The following is a 20449-nucleotide window of genomic DNA, read 5'->3' as shown; positions in this document are numbered from 1 at the left end:
AAAAGACAATGAAGTGAAGCGTTCACTACTACTTCACTTTGGTGGTGAGGAAATATACAAAGTATTTGCACACCTCCCGAACACCGGAGAATCGAACAACTACGATGCCGCAGTGCAAGCACTTAATGCACACTTTGATCCTCAACTTAACCCACACTATGAGAGATTCAAATTTAGGCAATCCGGGCAAAGGGAAGGTGAAAGCATGGATGCATTCCACGCCCGCCTACGCGAACTCGTCAGCACATGCACAGAGGATGACTCGAATAAAGAAGTCACAGCCCAGCTCATACAAGGGTGCAGAAACAAACCCCTAAGGACGCTGATCCTCCGCCAACTGAAGATCACCTTAGAGGAAATCCTCCTACTGGCAAGATCATACGAGTTGTCGGATGTACGCTCCTCAGCAATGGAAGCAGTCTTGAACGCCAACGCGAACAACGGTGCGACAATTAAGGCAGAGAGGGTTGATGCAATCAGCAAGTCCAGCCGAGGTGGAAGAGGCAGATGGCCAACCAGAACACAGAGACAACCACAATGTGGCTACTGTGGGCGTGAAGCACATGAGGCAGGGAGTTGCCCAGCACGCGGGAAGACCTGCTCGAACTGCGGGATCCCGAATCATTTCTCCAGCGTATGCCGAGGAAGAGGCAGAGGAAGGGGATCGTTCAGGAAGAAATCACTATCTGGAGCGATCCGCCAGCTAGAAATTGAAGAAGAACAATCACCACGAAGCGAAAAATCAACATACCAAAGATACGACAGGCTCGACGAATCCTCGGAAGATGAAGATGGTGAGTGCTATTTCGTCTCGTTCACAAATGAGCTGAAACAAAGACGACGGCCGCAACCCAAGTGCAACATACTCATAGATGGGTCCCCGGCAACCGGGGTGATTGACACAGGCGCCACAGTGAATGTCATGGGCATCCAGCACTATAAGGCTTTAGATCCTAAACCGAAACTAGTTCCATCCAAGGTACAAATATTCACATACGGCGGGAAGGAGCCGCTGCGAGGCAAGATGGTAGTACAGGTGAAAGCGGAAGAACACGAAGTCACTGCAACATTCCACGTGGTGAACAAAGAAGCCGACCTCCTTGTTGGAAGCCACACGGCCGAAGACCTACACCTCATTGCATTCGCAAATGCCGTCAAAAGCATCCAAGTTGACGAGTTACTACAGCAATTTCCATCGCTGTTCAAAGGATTGGGCATGATAAAAAGACCGCCAGTAAAATTACATATCGACAAAACAATACAACCCATCGCTCTCACGCACAGAAGAATACCCTTCCATCTCAGAGCAGCAGTAGAAAAGGAGCTAGAAAACCTGGAAAAGCAAGACGTAATAGAAAAAGTCACTGGCCCAACCCCATGGGTTTCACCAATGGTGATCGCTGAAAAACCCCGTCAGCCTGGGAAGATACGCATCTGCATAGACATGCGCATGCCTAATAAGGCAATCAAACGAGAGAGGCATATTACACCGACAGTCGATGACATTCTAGCTGACCTCAACGGAGCACAATGGTTTTCTAAGCTCGATCTCAATGCCGGGTATCATCAACTCCGGCTAGCGGAGGAAAGCCGCTATATCACAACATTTTCCACGCACCTGGGCCTGCGACGCTACAAACGCCTGAATTTTGGCATCTCGTCAGCTGCCGAGATTTTCCAAAACACTGTCAAAGAGATCTTATCGGGATTGCAAGGCGTACTGAACGTTAGCGATGATATTCTCATCCACTCAAAAACAAGTGAGGAACACCATCAGCGACTACGTGCAACACTCAAACGGCTGTCGGAGCATGGAGTCACACTCCATCAAGAAAAGTGCAAGTTCTTCCAAAAATCAGTGGAATTCTTTGGGTACATATTCGACAACAACGGAGTAAAGGTGGATCCCCGCAAGTCACACGCCATAAAACATGCACCAGCCCCATCCACAGCGTCGGAGGTGAGGAGCTTTCTAGGTATGGCGCAGTATTGTGCGCGATTCCTCCCAGGCCTCGCCACCATAGCAGAGCCGCTTCGCAACCTGACGAAGAAGGATGCACAGTGGAAATGGAGTACAGAAGAAGAGAAAGCATTTACAAAAATTAAGGCAGCTCTGTTAGACACCACAACGCTTGCATATTTTGACACCTCCAGAAAAACGGAGATCCTAGTCGACGCTAGCCCGGTGGGGCTAGGAGCATTATTGACGCAGGAAGCAGAGCCAGGTGTATGGACCCCATTGGCGTTTGCCAGCAAAGCACTAACAGCCACAGAGTCCCGGTACTCACAAATTGAAAGAGAAGCACTGGCAGTAAAATGGGCATGTAACCATTTTCATTTATATGTGGCGGGATGCCCATTTCGATTAGTCACTGATCACCAGCCATTGATACCATTGTTCAGAGGAACCGCTCCACATCCACCCCCTAGGATAGAGAGGTGGGCAATTCAAATACAACAGTATCAAATGGACCTAATTTACAGACCTGGAGAAAAGAACCCAGCCGATTTTCTGTCCCGTCATCCGGCCACAGATGGAATGGTATCCGAAGAACAAGAGACCCTGTTTGAAGAAGAAATCAATCTCCTGGCTCAGAGCGCATGCCCTCAGGCCATGTCCATTCCAGTGATAATCGAACATTACCTTCAAGACAAAGTGTTACAAAAGGTGGCAAACACCATCCGAACAGGAACATGGAATGGATTTTTAAAGGACAACAGAGAATGAGCGCTCTAGGATAGGTCAAATATGGAAAATTCACAACGAACTAAGCATGGCAAAAAACGGACTGATCCTCAGGGGACGCCGCATAGTACTACCCCTCAGCTTGCAAGAACAAGCCACAATGTTGGCGCATGCAGGACACCAAGGAACGCGGCGGATGAAGAGCCGAATGAGAAAGAAGGTGTGGTTCCCAGAGATGGAGAACAGCATCGACACCCTAGTAAAGAATTGCAGACTGTGCCAACTCACCAGCACTCCTGAAAACCCAGCGCCTGTCATCACAGAGGAACATGCCCCTACACCCTGGTCATGGGTAAGCATGGACTTTGGGAATTTCCCAGATGGGAGAACAACGGTTGTTCTAATAGACTCATTTTCCAAATATCCCATTGTGGAGTTAGCTGAATCCACCAGCTTCAGAAATGTTCAGCCCATATTGAGCAAAATATTCGCCATGTTTGGTCGCCCCCAGATCCTCAAGACGGACAATGGGCCTCCTTTCCAGGGGAGTGAGTTCCGCGACTTTATGAGTACACTAGGGATCAAACATCACCGCATAACACCACAGTGGCCGCAAGCCAACGGTGAAGCCGAAAGATTCATGCAAACCATCAACAAGGCATTAAGGATAGCAAGTATTGAGGAAAGCGACCCAGAATCAGCACTACGACAGTTCCTGGGAGAATATCGAAGCACGCCACACAGCACAACACAGAGAACACCGTGGTCATTGATGTTCGCAGGGAATCGGCAAGACAGTCTCCCGATGACAGAAGGCTGGGCACCAGAACCTTATAAGTCCAGTGAGACCCAGCAAAGGAGAAGACTGAACAATGAACGGATCAACAAAAGGAGGAGAGCACAGAGTAGAGACCTAGCGCCGGGAGATACGGTGTTACTGAGGACACGAAGACCAGGGGGCAAGTTCAGGACGCCATATGAGCCCGAACCATGGGTCATCAAGGACACCAAAGGCACTGCAGTCACTGCACACAGAGATGGAGAGGAGGTGACCCGCAATGTATCCTGGTTTAAACGCATCTCAGCGGAATCAACAGAAGCTGAAGAAGCTGAAGAAGGCTTTGAAAGCCACAATGATGTCCAGCCAGCTGGTCGATGTGAAGAACAACCCAGGACAACACCACATGAAGGGGAAACGACTCCACTGGCACCAGTACCACCAGTGCAATCGCCTGTGCGAACAGCAACGCCAGTGAGAGGAAGACAGATGTACCATCTCCGGCCTAACCCTAAGCCCAGTCAGAGACTAGCAGAATATATGTGCTACTCGTAAAATAAGAAAATGTGTGAACACAGCAAACAAGAACTAACTTGGGAAGGGATGTAGCGTTCTAGTGGTCCGAGGGTCTCGGCTGAGCCCCGGAACCACTTGCACACAATGTAGCACCTTCTGGCCAGGCGTGGCCGGAAGGCTATAAATAAACGGTAGGAAGTCGCTCGGGACTTCCTGTCCAACCGATCCACGATCTGTGTCTGAGCTCCTTTTACTTTCTCCTCAGTAAGCGCACCCCTCCCCCGCAGACTGCAACCTTACCCTGATCATACTTCAAACACCGGGCGTCCTCAGAATAATCGGCGTCTTCATGAAGGTGCCTTCCTCTGATATGCTGTTCAGTGCACTGCACGTCTGCAGCGTGCCGTGTCATCGCGCACTTCTGAGTGCTGACGGATGACGGGAACTGTAGTTCTAAGTTCTGTTCGTCTCCGTAGCTGCAGCCAGTGCGTTCACGATCGGTGCGCCCTGACAGGATTTGGTGTTCCTCCAGGCCTTTTCGAGGTGGCGGCAAGTGCGTCTCGCCTCTCGAAGCTCGGTGGTGAACCATCTAGCTTTCTTGGCGTGGGTGTTGTTTTTTTTTTTTCTTGAGGGGGTTTTGGTGTTGGTGCTGTCGGAGATCCATCTGTGCACTGTTCGGGCTGTGGTGTTGGGGTCGTCGTTTTCCATGATGGTTGGGATGGAGTTGCTGAGTGAAGAGGTTAGCTGTTCGTCGGTGATTCTGGTCCAGTTTCTTCGTGGGAGCAGGTGCTGGTGTCTGTGAATGGTGGATGTTCTGAAGGTGAATTGGACGCGTCGATGGTGAGTCCAAGGGAGTTCGGTGGTGTGGCTGAAGGTGATGGAGTTTCCTGCTGTGAAGAGGGGGTCGAGGGTGTGTCCTGCTGAGTGCGTGGGTTCGGTCATGATCTGGTGGAATCCAATGTTGTGGAGGTTGTCCAGGAGGGATGTGGTGCTGGGGTCCAGTTGGTTGTCGAGGTGGAAGTTGAGGTCTCCCAGTAGGGTGTAACTAGTGAACGCGATGGCATGCGGGGAGATGATGTCCGTGACGGAGTTGGCAAAAAGTCTGCGGGTCCAATGGGTCGGTAGATGAGGGTTCCTCGGAGGGTGGAGGCAGGGCTGGCCAGTATCTTGAAGTGAAGGTGTTCCATCAGGTCTGTGGGCTCGTCAGGGAGCGTGCTCAGGCGGAGGGTGGATTTGTGGACAATGGCGATTCCTCCTCCTGGGTGGGTGGGGCGGTCCTTCCTGGAGATCCTGTATCCTTGGGGAATGGCGATGGCGATGCCCGTCCTGAGGTGGTGTTGGTCCAGGTTTCGGTAAAGAATGCTACGTCGGGGCAGTGCTGTTGAGGAGGTCCGCGATTTCGGTGGCGTGTTTGTGGAGGGATCGGACGTTGAGGAGGATGCATTGCAGGGTCTTCGGTTCGGTCGTATTCCTGCGGATGGGTTGCGTTGGGTCCGTGGTCTTGGCGGTGCTGCAGGTGTGCATGCAGCAGTGATAGCTGAAGGTCTGTGGGTGTCGGCTGGTGATGCTAGCTTGCAGTTGTTGTTGCAGCCTAGGTTGAGAGCGTGGAGGGCCGCTTGGTCGTACCGTTGGCGGTGCAGAGATCCAGGGTTCCTGGCGCTGGTCGCAGTCGGGTCGCGGAGGGGCGCACACGGGCTTGCCTTGGGCGTGGCTGCTATTAAGTAGGGGTCGGGGAGGGCTGGACAGCTAGGAGGTGGGAGCGGGGAGAGGAGCTGGATTGGGCCGGTCGCACTGGTCGTGCTGGGGGGGAGGGGCCACGGGGGTAGCAGCGGCGGGGATAAACGACCCCACTGCTTAAAAGGCGGATCCAAAGTGCTGCACATTAAAATCTATTGAAGCCAGATCCTGTGGTCCGTCTCTCCTTTGCTTCGCCGATCTGGACGATTGGAGGTGGCGCGTGGAGTTTATCTTTTGCATATATATATATATATATGCAGAAAAACGCCATTCGCCATGCCCCCTATTTCGATGGAGACCAAATAACGTAGAGTGAAACCACAATTTAGTGCTGATCCTTAGTGCTTTATTCGTGCAAAATCGTGCCAGCAATCTGTCATGACGTGTTTCGCCTCCCAAAGAGGCTTGATCACATGATGTGTCAACAACATAAACGAGGGCATTTGTAGTCAAATCCACTACCTTGTAACAGCTGTTTGTAATTAAAACAGTGAACAGAGAAAAGATACTGCCTAAATGTAATAGCAGCAAGCAGTATATTCAGGGCATAGTGCCCAAAAATAATGTAAACATATTTTTTCCAAATGTTTAAGAAAAAATAAATATACATAGAGAATGTTTAAAACCATTTCTACAATCTAAAAACCAATTTTACATGTTATATTTACAAGGATAAATCCATAATATTTCATATAACTATATATTTACATTGATTTTCTGAATAATACAAAAATAGGAGTATAAAGAGGAGTGGATGATTATAACATTATAACACCCTACCTCGCAATCTTAATGCCCTAGCCATAAAGTGCAGATCTTCATAATTCTGTTCATCTAACCCAAGTGGGTAGTAAAGAATATCTTTTCAGTTACAAGTGTGGAGACATTTTCCTTTATCTACATATCAGTTGCCCTCATAGGAGTGCTAGAATAGACTAATTTAAGTGAGTAAAGTGCAAGTGCAAGTGCATTGTGGATCTGAGTTCTAGATGAATCAACTTCCTCAACATTCTCAGTTATTACACCTGGTCCCAGGTTTCTAAGTTGTCTCCTGATAAATGGATATAAATGACAAAAGAACATATTTTTGATCTTAAAAATCCTTCACAAACAAGTATACATATCCTCACTTGCATTGAGGCCTCCCGGATTCTTACTGTTATACTCCAGAATGTACCTCGTTTCCAGCAGTCGTAGCTTAGCATCTCTGTTACATCCCCTCTTCAGGGGTAGGATCGTGTCAACCAGATAATACTGGAGACCCCCAGGATCACTATTGTGTGTTGACTCGAAATGTCGTGCTACAGGATATGTATGATCCTTTCCTGATATGGCTCTCAGGTGCTGCAGTATTCGTTTGTGGGCAGGCAGCCGTGTGCTGCCCACATAGCGCAGCCCACACGGACACTGCAGCACGTAGACCACATATTCTGTTTTACATGTGAGCCTTTTACTGATAGCAATTGGTCTGTCATGGAAAGGGATAAAGTAGTGAGTCTTATTAACTGCATGGCGACATGCTTTGCAAAACGGACATTTTTTAAAAACCTTATTCAGGTCCATCCAGGTCCCTGAAATTGGTTTGTCCAAATTATTGCTTACCAAAGCGTTGGCCATTGTCAATGATTTACGAAATGTAAGTTCTGGTTTGTTGGACACAAATTTCCCTATCACTAGGTTCCAGTTCCTGCTGAAGATTTTTCTAATCTCCGCATGTTGCGTGCTATAGGTCACTAAGGCCCTAGATTGTATAGACTCAGACTTAGTTTTTACAATCTTGGTTTTAGATCTTAAAGCTTGTTCTCTAGGGATACTTCGGGTGCGTTCAATTGCCATGTCTACTATATCTGTACTGTACCCTCTCTCCAAGAAACGGCTTCTGCTATCTCACACTCATTGTCAGTGCTGCAGATCCGTCTCAATCGCAGACTACTCGCTACTTTCCCCTGAGGCGGAAGCCGGGGGCGTCTCTCCTCTATCCCTAACAATTGATATACTTGGCTGAGCTTAGCGCGTTTTTAAAAGCTGTAAATATTTTAACCTGTGCATTTTTATTTTACGCTACCTACCTCTTGGACGAGAGTAACATCGCTCCAAGGCTCTTGACATTTAGTTCTCCCTCCCGGCGCAGCCGATTGAAGCGCTGTCGCCGGGGTAAGAGGGCTCATCCGCCATCTTAGGGGGAGGCAGGGTAGCGGTACAGCTCTTGGACGCCTCCCGCCCTCCCTGGTTACTTAAGGCTCCATTATCAGTATTCAGTTGCAGACTACTCGCTACTTTCCCCTGAGGTGGAAGCCGGGGGCGTCTCTCCTCTATCCCTAACAATTGATATACTTGGCTGAGCTTAGCGCGTTTTTAAAAGCGGTAAATATTTTAACCTGTGCATTTTTATTTTACGCTACCTACCTCTTGGACGAGAGTAACATCGCTCCAAGGCTCTTGACATTTAGTTCTCCCTCCCGGCGCAGCCGATTGAAGCGCTGTCGCCGGGGTCAGAGGGCTCATCCGCCATCTTAGGGGGAGGCAGGGTAGCGGTCCAGCTCTTGGACGCCTCCCGCCCTCCCTGGTTACTTAAGGCGCCATTATCAGTATTCAGTTGCAGACTACTCGCTACTTTCCCCTGAGGCGGAAGCCGGGGGCGTCTCTCCTCTATCCCTAACAATTGATATACTTGGCTGAGCTTAGCCCGTTTTTAAAAGCTGTAAATATTTTAACCTGTGCATTTTTATTTTATGCTACCTACCTCTTGGACGAGAGTAACATCGCTCCAAGGCTCTTGACATTTAGTTCTCCCTCCCGGCGCAGCCGATTGAAGCTCTGTCACCGGGGTCAGAGGGCTCATCCGCCATCTTAGGGGGAGGCAGGGTAGCGGTCCAGCTCTTGGACGCCTCCCACCCTCCTCCTGCATGGATATAAACAAGGGGACTTCCCGTCCGCGCAGCGGGCGCGCCGATGGCGCGCCGAAGGCGCACCTAAGGCAAGCCCGTCTGCGCCTGGCCCGCGACTAGCGCCGGTCCCCCTGTCACTTTGACTACAAAGATCTGCAGGTCAAGCTCTCAGCTTCTTCAGATTAGACAAAGTATTTGCTCCCCAGCTGTTTACTGCTGCCCACTTAGCCTAGAGGGCCTTCCTTTCAAATGCCCATGCTGCGAGTTCACTCTCACCCCTATGTTGAATCGTCGCCCTCAATCCTTGAAGTGTGCCATATCCCAGAGCTGCCCTCGGACGATAAAGGCTGCTCTAATCAACTCTCGCTCCCTGCCTCGCCACGCTAGCGAGATATGGTTGTCACTTGATACTTATGCATGGGATATTTTATTTCTTACGGAAACTTGGATCAAAGATACGTCCAATCCTGATATACATTTGGCCACTCCCTCTGGGTACCGATTGGTGGGTATCAATCGCGACAACGCGAAAACTGGGGGGGTATCGTCATTATTTTAAAGTCACATCTTAATTTGACTGTTAAGAAACTCACCAATATAGGGCTCATTGAAGCCAGGTATTTTACGATCTTGGATTTGGCTACCATTATTTTAGCTGCTATCTTGGTATATAAACCCCCCAACGCTTCAACGGCTACATTAGCTACTCTGTTGCACATGATCGCCGATTTTTTCCTCAGACACGCTTCTTTCACTGTATTAGGAGATTTCAACCTACATGCTGACAACCCTTCCTGTTCCCAAGCGTCTCATCTAATTGACACCTTGCGAGGACTAACTTTGCCCCAATTAGTCCAGGGCCCGACTCATATAGCAGGTCATACCCTTAACCTGATATTCTCTAATCATCCTGGTATCACCACTCTCCCCTCACTCCCCCTTACCTGGTCGGACCATTTCCTTCTTCCTTTCAATCTTATCATCCCTTCACTTCCCTTACCCTTAACTCTGAATGGGGAGACAGGAAGAAAATGGCACAAAGTCACTTGCGACGCCGTTGATCCTCGCTTTTCCTATCAGTTTGATCCTCTTTTTAGGGACCTTAATGAGGAAGTGTCGAAATACAACTCCGCTCTTTTAGCTGCGATTGACGACATCTCCCCATTAAACCCTATTACCTCCACTAGATCTAGGCCTTCTGCCCCTTGGTTTTCCCCCGCTTTGAGAGAGGAAAAGAGCCGCTGTAAACAGCTAGAACGTAAATGGCGGCAGACCTATGACTCGGAGTCTAAAGCAATTTACAAGACTGCCCTGAACAAATTCCAAAAATTAAAACGGTCCACGATGAGAGACTTTTATTCCCAGCAAATTAAGAAGGCAGAGAATTTCACTAACATCCTTTTTAAGATAGTGAAGTACTTTGTTAACCCTCCTGCCATAACTTCTCAGAGTTCTCCTAGCCAGGCGCTTTGCAATGGGCTATCGGACTTTTTTCAGGATAAAATTATTAACTTAACCTCCTCATTTGAACCAGTTCCTGCCTCCCTTTCGACCGGTGATACCGACTCTCAGAAAGGTTTGTTGAATTCTTTCAAAGAGCTTACTCCTGAGATTGCCACAAAGCTATTTATTCAAGGCAAATCAGGGTCACCGCTTGATCCAGCTCCCGCTAAGGTGATGGGCAATCTTGCCCCAGTACTGCTCAGCCCTCTCCTTTCCATCTGGAATTCCTCGTTACGCTTGGGTCAATTTACCTCGGCATGGAAACAGGCAATGCAGGTCCCGATCCTAAAAAAAACAGATGCGGATCCCTCACAATTCTGTAACTACCGTCCGATTTCCCTTCTCCCAAAGCCAGCAAAAATCCTGGAGAAGGCGGCGCAGAGGCAACTGGCAGACTTCCTAGAAGCCAACCAGTTGCTACATGACTCGCAGTCGGGATTTAGAACCGGCTACAGCACCGAGACTGCGCTTTTAGAGGTTTCGGAGACTATTCGTGAGTGTGTGGACAGGGGCGAGGAGGCCATGTTGGTCCTCCTCGACCTGTCCGCCGCTTTCGACACAGTGTCCCACGAAATACTACTGGACCGTCTAGGACAGCTGGGAATCGGAGGTACTGTGCTGACTTGGATTAGATCGTTCCTCACAGGGCGGACTCAGAAGGTATTTCTCCGGCCCTTTGAATCAGAGGGAAAACCTCTCTTTTGCGGAGTGCCTCAGGGCTCTGCTCTGAGCCCCCTATTTTTTAATGTCTACCTAGGCCCGTTGGCTACAGTGGTTGAATCTTGGGGGGTCAGAGTGATCTCTTACGCTGACGATACTCAGCTTGTGTTTTCATTTAAAGATCGCTCTGACTCCAATTTTATCAATTTTCACCACTGCCTTAGTAATATCTGTTCCTGGATGGCCTCTAACCACCTAGTATTGAATACCGACAAAACGGAGGTTTTCTTTTTTAATCAAAAAACTGCACTGCCTGCTATTCAGTGGTGGCCAACGGTACTGAATACCCTTCCTGTCCCTGTCCAAACAGCTCGAAACTTGGGCTTCCAATTTGATAATGCTTTGTCCTGTAAATCTCAGATCAACAAGGTCACATCAGCTTGCTTCGGCAAACTACGCATGATCAGGAAAATCTTCCCTTACCTCCCTTTGGATTCCCGCAAGACCATTGTTCATGCCCTGATCACGTCGCATTTAGATTATGCCAACAGTCTTTATGCGGGTGCTCCCCTTTACCAAATTGAACGTTTACAAATTGTGCAAAATGCTGCTGCGAGGTTGATTGGCAATATTGCTTTCTGTCACTCGGTTGCCTCTTACCGGAAAAAATTGCACTGGCTTCCCATTGCCCGCCGCATCCAGTTCAAAGCTTTGATCCTGGCCTTCCGGGCTCTCAACGGGTTAGGCCCTGGATATTTGAGAAATAGACTTAAATTATCGCAGTCTGTTAGATCTCTGAGATCGAACAGCCTACGCCTCCTGGTGGTTCCCAGATTTCGTCATGCCAGGAGCGGGGGCAGAGCGTTCGGAGTAGTCACAGCTAAACTCTGGAACAGACTCCCACTGGATCTTAGGTTCACTGATTCAGAGCCTGTGTTCCGAAGCAAACTCAAAACTTGGTTGTTCACCATCCTATAGCCGCTCTTTTCTTTCTAGCTTGCAATCTGCAGCGCCGGGACACCCCCGATGGGGGTAGCTGCGCGCTTTATAAGCTTCTTAAATAATAATAATAATAATAATCTCCCCATAAGGGATGCTGCGAATGAGGTGCCGAGGGTGCTGGCTAGTAGCATGCAACACTGTATTCCCTGAAGTTGCCTTCCTGTGTAATTTAGTCTCCAACTTGTTATCCTCAATGTATACTTCGACATCCAAAAAGTTTACCCTTTCTTTGTGGATCTCTGATGTAAACTGTAAGTTGTAGATATTATCATTCAGTTTCTCTACAAAACCATTGGCCTCTTCCTTGGTTCCTCTCCAAGTCATAAAAAGGTCATCTATATACCTTAAATATACAATCACATTGTTGGTCATTATGGCCTTATGGTTGTCCATGAGGACCCGCTCTTCCCACAGTCCCATGTGCAGGCAAGCGAAACTGGGGGAGAAGCAGGCCCCCATGGCCACCCCTCTAAGCTGCTGATACAATTGGCCATAAAAAATAAAAAAATTCTGCTCTAGGCATAACTTCAGCATTCCAACAATCATTTTGTTGTGATGTATATAGTTCATGGGACGCTTATCCAAGAAGTATTCCACTGCTTTTATACCATCACTATGTCTAATCGAAGTATACAACGACTTAACAGCCAAAGTCATTAGCAAATAGTCCTCATTCCAAACAATCTCCTTCAATTTGCATATAAAATCAGTAGTGTCTCTCACATATGAATGTAATTTTGTTACCCATTCTTGCAGAAAATAATCAATGTATCTAGAAATGTTCTCAGTCGAACTGTCAATGGCCGATATGATCGGCCTTCCAGGTGGAATAGTAACATCCTTATGGACCTTTGGTAAAAGGTAAAAAGTAGGAATGACCAGATGATCTTTTTTCAAAAATTTAAATTCATCTTTGGAAAATTGGAAATTAAACCACTGCTCCTCCAAGCCATTAATTTCGAATTTGTTCATTCCAGGCTGTCCTGATGGCCCCTATATTGCTTTTTCTGTAACAGGTTTGGTCCCCCAGTTGTTTTTCAGCTTCCTTTATATAGAGGTCACGATCCCACAGGACAATATTCCCACCTTTATCTGCCTGTTTCACTACAACATTCTTGTTGGTGTTTAATTTCTTTATCAAATTGTTGTAGCTCTGATTTTGTCGGTTAATGGCAGAGTGCTTTTTGTTTGTGGCTGTGTACAGTTTTTTTAGATCCTCCATGATGAAATCATGATAAACATCGAGATTATCGTGGGTCATGATCGGTAAGAAAGTTGACTTGGCTTTGAATGGTGTGGTGCCTGTCCCAGTATTGCCATCAATCTGTGTGGTTTCCATTAGGCTAACATCAGCACCTTCTTGTTGAAGTGACCAGATCTCTTGGAAAGATGGTTCATCACTTGCTGTTAGAAGAGATGGACTATTTAAATGTGGATTTTTAGCCTTTCTATAAGGTTGTAGGCGGTGGAATTTACTCAATTTAAGTTTTCTTATAAATCTAAAAGTATCCATACGTGTGGTCGCATAATTAAAGTCTTTGGGTGGACAATATGACAATCCCAACCCCAAGATGGCCACCTCCTTAGTCGTGAGTGTGATGTTGGGGGGAGGGGCCACGGGGGTAGGAGCGGCGGGGATAAACGACCCCACTGCTTAAAAGGCGGATCCAAAGCGCTGCACATTAAAATCTATTGAAGCCAGATCCTGTGGTCCGTCTCTCCTTTGCTTCGCGGATCTGGACGATTGGAGGTGGCGCGTGGAGTTTATCTTTTGCATATATATATATATGCAGAAAAACGCCATTCGCCATGCCCCCTATTTCGATGGAGACCAAATAACGTAGAGTGAAACCACAATTTAGTGCTGATCCTTAGTGCTTTATTTGTGCAAAATCGTGCCAGCAATCTGTCATGACGCGTTTCGCCTCCCAAAGAGGCTTGATCACATGATGTGTCAACAACATAAACGAGGGCATTTGTAGTCAAATCCACTACCTTGTAACAGCTGTTTGTAATTAAAACAGTGAACAGAGAAAAGATACTGCCTATATGGCCAATTCATCCATTCCGATGACGAAAAGCACGCTGGTCTCCGATTTCCAAGTGTTTATTACAGACCCCCTACCCCTCCAACAGACCCGTTTCGCCTCACGGCTTCGTCAGTGTTGGCGTGTGCAATAAAAAACGACCATTTTATTCCGTGAAGCCTCACGGAAGCCCACTAAACATCAAAAGTGGACTATTTGAATCAGTGCTACTATAGCAGCCATCTTTTAGTATGTTTTCTCTGGGTCGTAGTTCACAAAAACAGTCGATAGTGTGAAAAGTGCTAGTGCAATGAATAAAAAGTGCAATCTTTAAAAACAATTTTGTTAGGGAAACAGACAAAAACGCATTAAATTCATTACCCTAATTATAGAGTTATAGTTCATATTTTTATGCAGCCTAACAACAAATATATATATATATATATATATGTATATATATATATATATATATATATATATATATATATATATATATATATATATATATATATATATATATATATATATATATATATATATTTATTGTTCCCACCAACACCCAAACCTCAGCAGTGTCAGATGGTATGGGCCAAGAGCTAACATGCTGTTTCGAGTTCACTACAGAAATGTTAAGTTTGATAAGAAAACGTGGGCATCTGTTCATATAATCAATCAGCTATATGTAGTGCAGCGCTCTAGTGTTTCCGTTGTCACGTGACGGAAGACACTAGGAGTGCGGGCGGCCATTTTAGGGCATTGTAGCCCAGCCGCAGCCCGAGCTGGAGCTTTCCCAGGCGCTCTCTTAAAGTAAATAAATATTTAATCCACACATCACGTGTCCGCCTCATGATTGACCCCCACTCGCCTCACTACAAATTGGCGACGAGGCTGGGGGCGGACACGCCCATCGGCAGGCCTGCAGCGCGATGTGCACGCGCGCTGCTCAACGGAGGGCAAGAAGAGAGCGAGGCAGTTGGGCTGATATCGATCGGCACATAGATGGGAAAAGGCTTTCTTTATTTGGATATAAAATAACATCCTTAAAAGGAACACCAACAGCGATACACAATGTAAAAAAAACTAAAAACTAAGATCACATAAGGAACGATGGGTAAGTACAGGTCGGAGACATTATACAACTCCCTATTGTAAACAATCCACATAGCATTAAACTGATTTTAAAAGGTAAGGAAATTGTGGTACCAGTAATTAGCAAAGATGGACTTGTAGACCAACCAACCGTTAGCAAATAATTACAAATTTTAAAAGTGAGTACAAATAAAAATAGCAGCAACAATTCAATAGCAGTGAATTGTAAGAAAATACAAAGATAAAAAGACTTTTTAACAGTTTAAAATAATGCAATTTGATTTAGGTTAATGTCGACAAGAGGCGATATGCAAGGCGTATGTAGGTTGTGAGGCCTATATTTAAAGCTGTGTTTTCTGGGCTTAGGGCCGCAATGATTGCCTGTCTGCACGACCGAATTCCCAACCTGTTCCACTGCGCTTTCAGTTTGCGTCTGCGCAGTGACATGAATGCTGGGGAGAGACAGACCACATGCTCCATTGTTTCAGCCGTCCTGCCGCACCCTCTGCACCATAATACATTGGACGTACGACGCCAGCCTGGCAGATCTTTTAGAAATTGCCAGTCACCGAGTCTAATGGCCATAAAACTAAGTTTTAGATGCAGGGAATACGTACATGACAGGTAGGTTGCAGGGGCTAGATGCCCGTACAAATTCATAATGGCCCAAGCGTGTCTGCGTTTGGCAAGGTGGTTTTTATCAATAATGAGGGAACTCATTCTGACACATTTCTTAACGGTGCTTTTAAACACTGACGCGCTGGGGTTGAGGTCCCATAGGTCACCCGCGGAGAGTTCTAGAATGGAATCTTTAAAAAGGCGACCGTACGAGCCCCCTGGATTTTTCTCGGTGATATCTAGCCAGACTAGTGATTCCAGTGAGCCTGCGTCTGCTTGTCTCAGTTTATGGCAAAAATTTAAAAACGTGCCAGTACTAGAGACTTCATAATTTAGTAGGCTCAGTTCTAGCCTAATCTGGGCAGCGGAGGCACTTTTGGGCAAGCGGAGGACCTTTTTGTAGATTTTAGTCATGTGTTGGTTTAGAATCTTATTTAGTTTACCCTTAAAAGTCTCAATACCATATGACAGTGTCGGCACATAGATGCATAACATCACGCCACAGGCAGTGGGAGAGAGGAGGATCGTCGGAAAGAAGTGCAGCCGGCAAACCCCCTACACTGTGATCTAGCTGAAGAGGAGGCACATTGAGCAAAGCGGTGCTCCTCCCCCGCAGCGGAGGCAACAAATCGGCGCATTCAGCCGGCCGGCCCACCACACTGGGATCTAGCAGCAGAGGTGGCACAGTACGTAAAGCAGTGCCCCTCCCCCGCATCGGAGGCAAACAAATCGGCACGCAGCAGCAGCACCACCGGACAGGGCGCTAACCAGTCCAAAACCCAAAGGGGCGCAGAGGGGGCACAGAACAGGTGTACAGCGGTGCCCCTTCCCCCACAGAAAAGGCGGAAACGGCACACATCAGCCCACGGCCAAGGGTGCAGCGGGGACACAGAACAGGGTGGTAGCAGTGCCCCTTCCCCGCAGAGCAGGCATCAACGACGCACTACACCACATGCACAGAGCGACACGGCCCACAAGCCAAGAGCTCGCAGAGAGGGCCCACAAGACACCACCCCAGCCTGCCACAAGCGGCCAAGCCTAACCCAGGCGATGCAGACAGAGGTTGAACCGTAGGCGCCGTGGCACCCCACAACAAGGGGGATAAGGGAGCTGGACAGGAAGTGAGAGTGGACTGGCCTACAGGTTCAAGGAGCAGAGAAGGACTGGCGAAGCGCCACCCCAGTTGGCCACGTTCTAAGCCAGAGAGACCCCTAGAGGCACGCCACGGCGTCAGAAGAGGCCAGTCGCATCTGGGACAGGCGAACCACGCTTCAGAGGCTAAAGGCACGCCGTGTAACTGCCGGACACCTGACCCTGGAGCACCAAGGACAAGGCGTGGTGGGTGAGGACCTTACGGCCCAGGAAGGTGCGACAGGCCCGCACAATCAAAGTGTGCCAGGGAGCCCTCCACCCAGGTTGGACGAAGCGCCACCAAGAAGGCAAGCCGCCATGTGTGCCTAAACCTTCTCCCTCACAAACCTGGTTCCCTTTCTGCTGAAACCGGGTGAACCGGCCATGAAGTGGGAAGATTGGAAAGAGTACTTCCTGAACTATCTATCAGCACTGGAGGATGAAGGGGGCGAAGTCTTTCCGAGCAAGCGGAAAAAGAAGATCCTACTGCACAATTTAAGTCCAGAAGGCATCAAGGTGTACATGAACTTGGTAAAAAAGAACAGACCTCAAGAGGACGGAGATCTGTTCCAACACGCCATAGAAGACCTGGACAGCCATTATCAGCCAGTGGTGTGCATCGCGATAGACCGCTGTAACGGGGTAGGGAGGCGAGCCCCTAGGGAATGGTGGAGTCCGTGCCCTGCTGACCCTACCCCGCTTCCTTCTTTACAGACGGACCGGTGGAAGGACGGTCCGATCAGCTATGACGAAGAGGAAGAACACAGCGGCCCCTTTAACTGGGCGTTTGTAACCGAGGAGGAGGAACAGCCCCCGGAGGACGTCAGCGAGACCGGATTGGTCAAAAGGCGGGAAGTGATGTACTCGGGGTGTGTGATCACCCCGGAGGAGCGGAAGGAGGAAGCATCCACGGAGCAGAGCGGAGGAAGCAGAGGAGACGGAGATAGGAACAACCCGAAGAAACATCACGGAGAAGACGGAGAGGCGGAGAAGGGAAGAAAGCCAGGAGGCCAACGACCCCGTGAACCGCCGTGCCACACTCCCAAGGGAGGAGTGTGGCTGTCACAGGTACGGCGGCGTTGGGCAGCCTGTGTTGGGAGCCGGAGCGCTCACGTGTGAATAGTGTATAAAGCCCCTGTTCGTCCTTCACCCCTGTGGTTCTTTTCCTTCCCTTCCATTCCCCGTTTCCTCCCCTGTACCTCACCTCCTAGTTCCCCCCCTTACCTTTGTTCATTCACCGTGCACTGTACAAGGATAGCGCACTGTACACTGGGTCTACCCTCACCTTCCCCGGTCCCTCTAGGTGCACTTCCCCTAGAGGACTTGAACTAACGGCCTCCCTCTTTTGTTGGTCTCTTACATGTCACGGAGCCAGCGTTTGTCCAGCGAGGCACCACCCCTAACCCCACCAACAGACAAGAGAAGACCACCGCCACGTATCCCAGCGCCTACACCCGTGATCGACTGACGCAGCGGAGGCGAAAGACTTTTGTGTACAAAAGTACTCTAAAAATAAAACCCTCTTTACCTGCACTACCTGGTGTCACGGTCGTCCCTCCTCCCACGCCCACAACCGCTTTAACTTCTTTCAACCAAAACAGATCGTGGGGGAATCAGAGGACGACTATGTGGCAGCACTGAAGAGATTAGCGGTCACCTGTAAATTTGGAGGCCTCCATGATGACTTCATAAGGGACCAAATCATAATGCACACAGTGAATACATCCATTCAGGAGAAATTATGGGTCAGTTGAGAAGCTCCTCTCAAAGAGATAGTGCCCATGGTTAAGCCGGCGGAACTCTCAAAGCGGTGTGCGGAAGCCGCCAAAAAGGACAATGCCAGCAAAGCCACGGTGAGCAAGATAACTAATGCCACCCCCCAGGAGCGGAAGCAACTGTTTACAGGAAGCAATAGGCAGCCCAAGAATTACGCACACAAGACCGCTGCGAACCAGAAGCCCCAAGGGGAGGACAAGAACAGTTGCTACAGGTGCGGCAATCGGGCACATGCAGCTAGCGACAAAAGATGCCCCGACTTCAGAGCCAAATGCCTATACTGCTGGATCATAGGAAACTTCGAGAAGGTCTGTAGACGCAAACCCCGGAAAACATCAGTTAAATATGCAGCGCAAGACTCAGAGACTGAATAGGGAGGAGGCGAAGACGACGATGAAAGTGTGCTGTGCATAGACGACCAAGTCTTGGGCATAGACTGCTCCCGGACACACAAACCATTGTGCGAACTTTCCATAGGGGGGGCCCAAGTAGCAATGGTTGCCGACTCGGGATCCCCATATACTATCATACAATGCAGCATTTGGGACAGAGACTTTGCGCAGATCATAGGCACACACCTTCTGCCTCCGGACATCCATCCAGTCACCTTCACAGTGGAGCCCATTCCCCTGGTGGGGTACCGCCCCCTACAATTCGAATTCAAAGGCCGCGCGGTGGAAGGGATCCTTTATGTGGCGGAGGAAGGACCCTCAGTGCTAGGATGGGTGGATCAAGGAGAACTTGGAATCCAACTAAATCCCGGTGGCCAAACGCAAGTACTGATGATGAATCCCGAACAGGCATATGAAGCTGATAAGTGGAAAGCAGAATTCCGGCAGTCTTCGGAGGCACTATCGGCAAGTTAAAGAAGTTCACTCACAAGATATGCCTCAAGAAAGAGGCCAAACCAGTGAGCCGAAAAGTACAGAACATTCCTTTTCAGAGTAGAGAAGCAGTGCAACAAGAATTGCAATGCTTAGAAGACAACAGAGTTATCGAGCCTATCGAGAGCGCAGAATGGCTGGCGCCCCTGGTCGTAGCCAGGAAACCCAACGGAAAGGTATACCTTTGCATAGACTTGCGGGAGCTCAACAAGAACATCTTAGTGGATAAGTTCCCATTGCCCAGGATCAATTAAATGTTGGCCCTGACGAAGGGCATCGAATGGTTATCCAGAATAGACCTCACCTCTGCATATCACCAGATCGCACTACACCCCACGTGCAAGAAGCTCACCTCGTTCATTACGCCATTTGGGGGTTACCAGTTCCGGCGCATTCCATTTGTACTAGCATCCGCCGCAGCGGTCTTCCAGAAGTTAATGCATAGACTTTTCAGAGACATGGGCGGAGTGCAGTATTTCCAAGACGACATCCTGGTCATGGGGAGAACCAAAGCAGACCATGACGCCAAACTCTCCACAGTGCTGCGCATACTAAAGCAGAACGGCCTCACTGCAGAGTGGGACAAGTTCAAGTGTGGGGTATCCTCAGTCACGTCCCTGGCCACGAAATAAGTGACAAAGGAATCGCACCGAAACAGGCGAATGCCACGGCTATTAGGGACGCACCCACACCCACGAACAAAGACGACGTCCGTTCTTTCCTAGGAATGGTGCCTCATTTTGCCACCAAAACGCACAACTTGCATCAGCTGCTAAAGAAGAAAAACACCTTTACTTAGTGAGAAGCTTCTCAGGAAGAATTCCTGCAAATCAAGGAAGACGTGTGGCTGTGCCTATACACTGCTTTGACCAACGGGCGTTATCCATCCTCACCACGGACGCGAGTGACAAAGGGTTAGGAGCAGTCCTTATGCAGAAGTCTGCTGAGGGAGAACTGACAACAGTCAGCTTTGCGTCTCGATCCCTGGCCCCGAATGAAGAAAAATTCAGTGTGATAGGGAAGGAGATGCTAGCAGCCATTTGGGTGATGGAAAGATTCCGACAATTTCTATGGGGCTCCAGATTCCTGCTCCGGATGGACCACAAACTGTTAGTAAAAGTGCTCACCTCCAGCGGACACGCGACGGCCACGCC

The sequence above is a fragment of the Lissotriton helveticus genome, chromosome 2_1 (genome assembly GCF_964261635.1).
Source record: "Lissotriton helveticus chromosome 2_1, aLisHel1.1, whole genome shotgun sequence".
Lineage (NCBI taxonomy): Eukaryota > Metazoa > Chordata > Amphibia > Caudata > Salamandridae > Lissotriton > Lissotriton helveticus.
The sequence above is the reverse complement of the archived record's forward strand: the minus strand, read 5'-3'. Positions refer to the sequence as shown.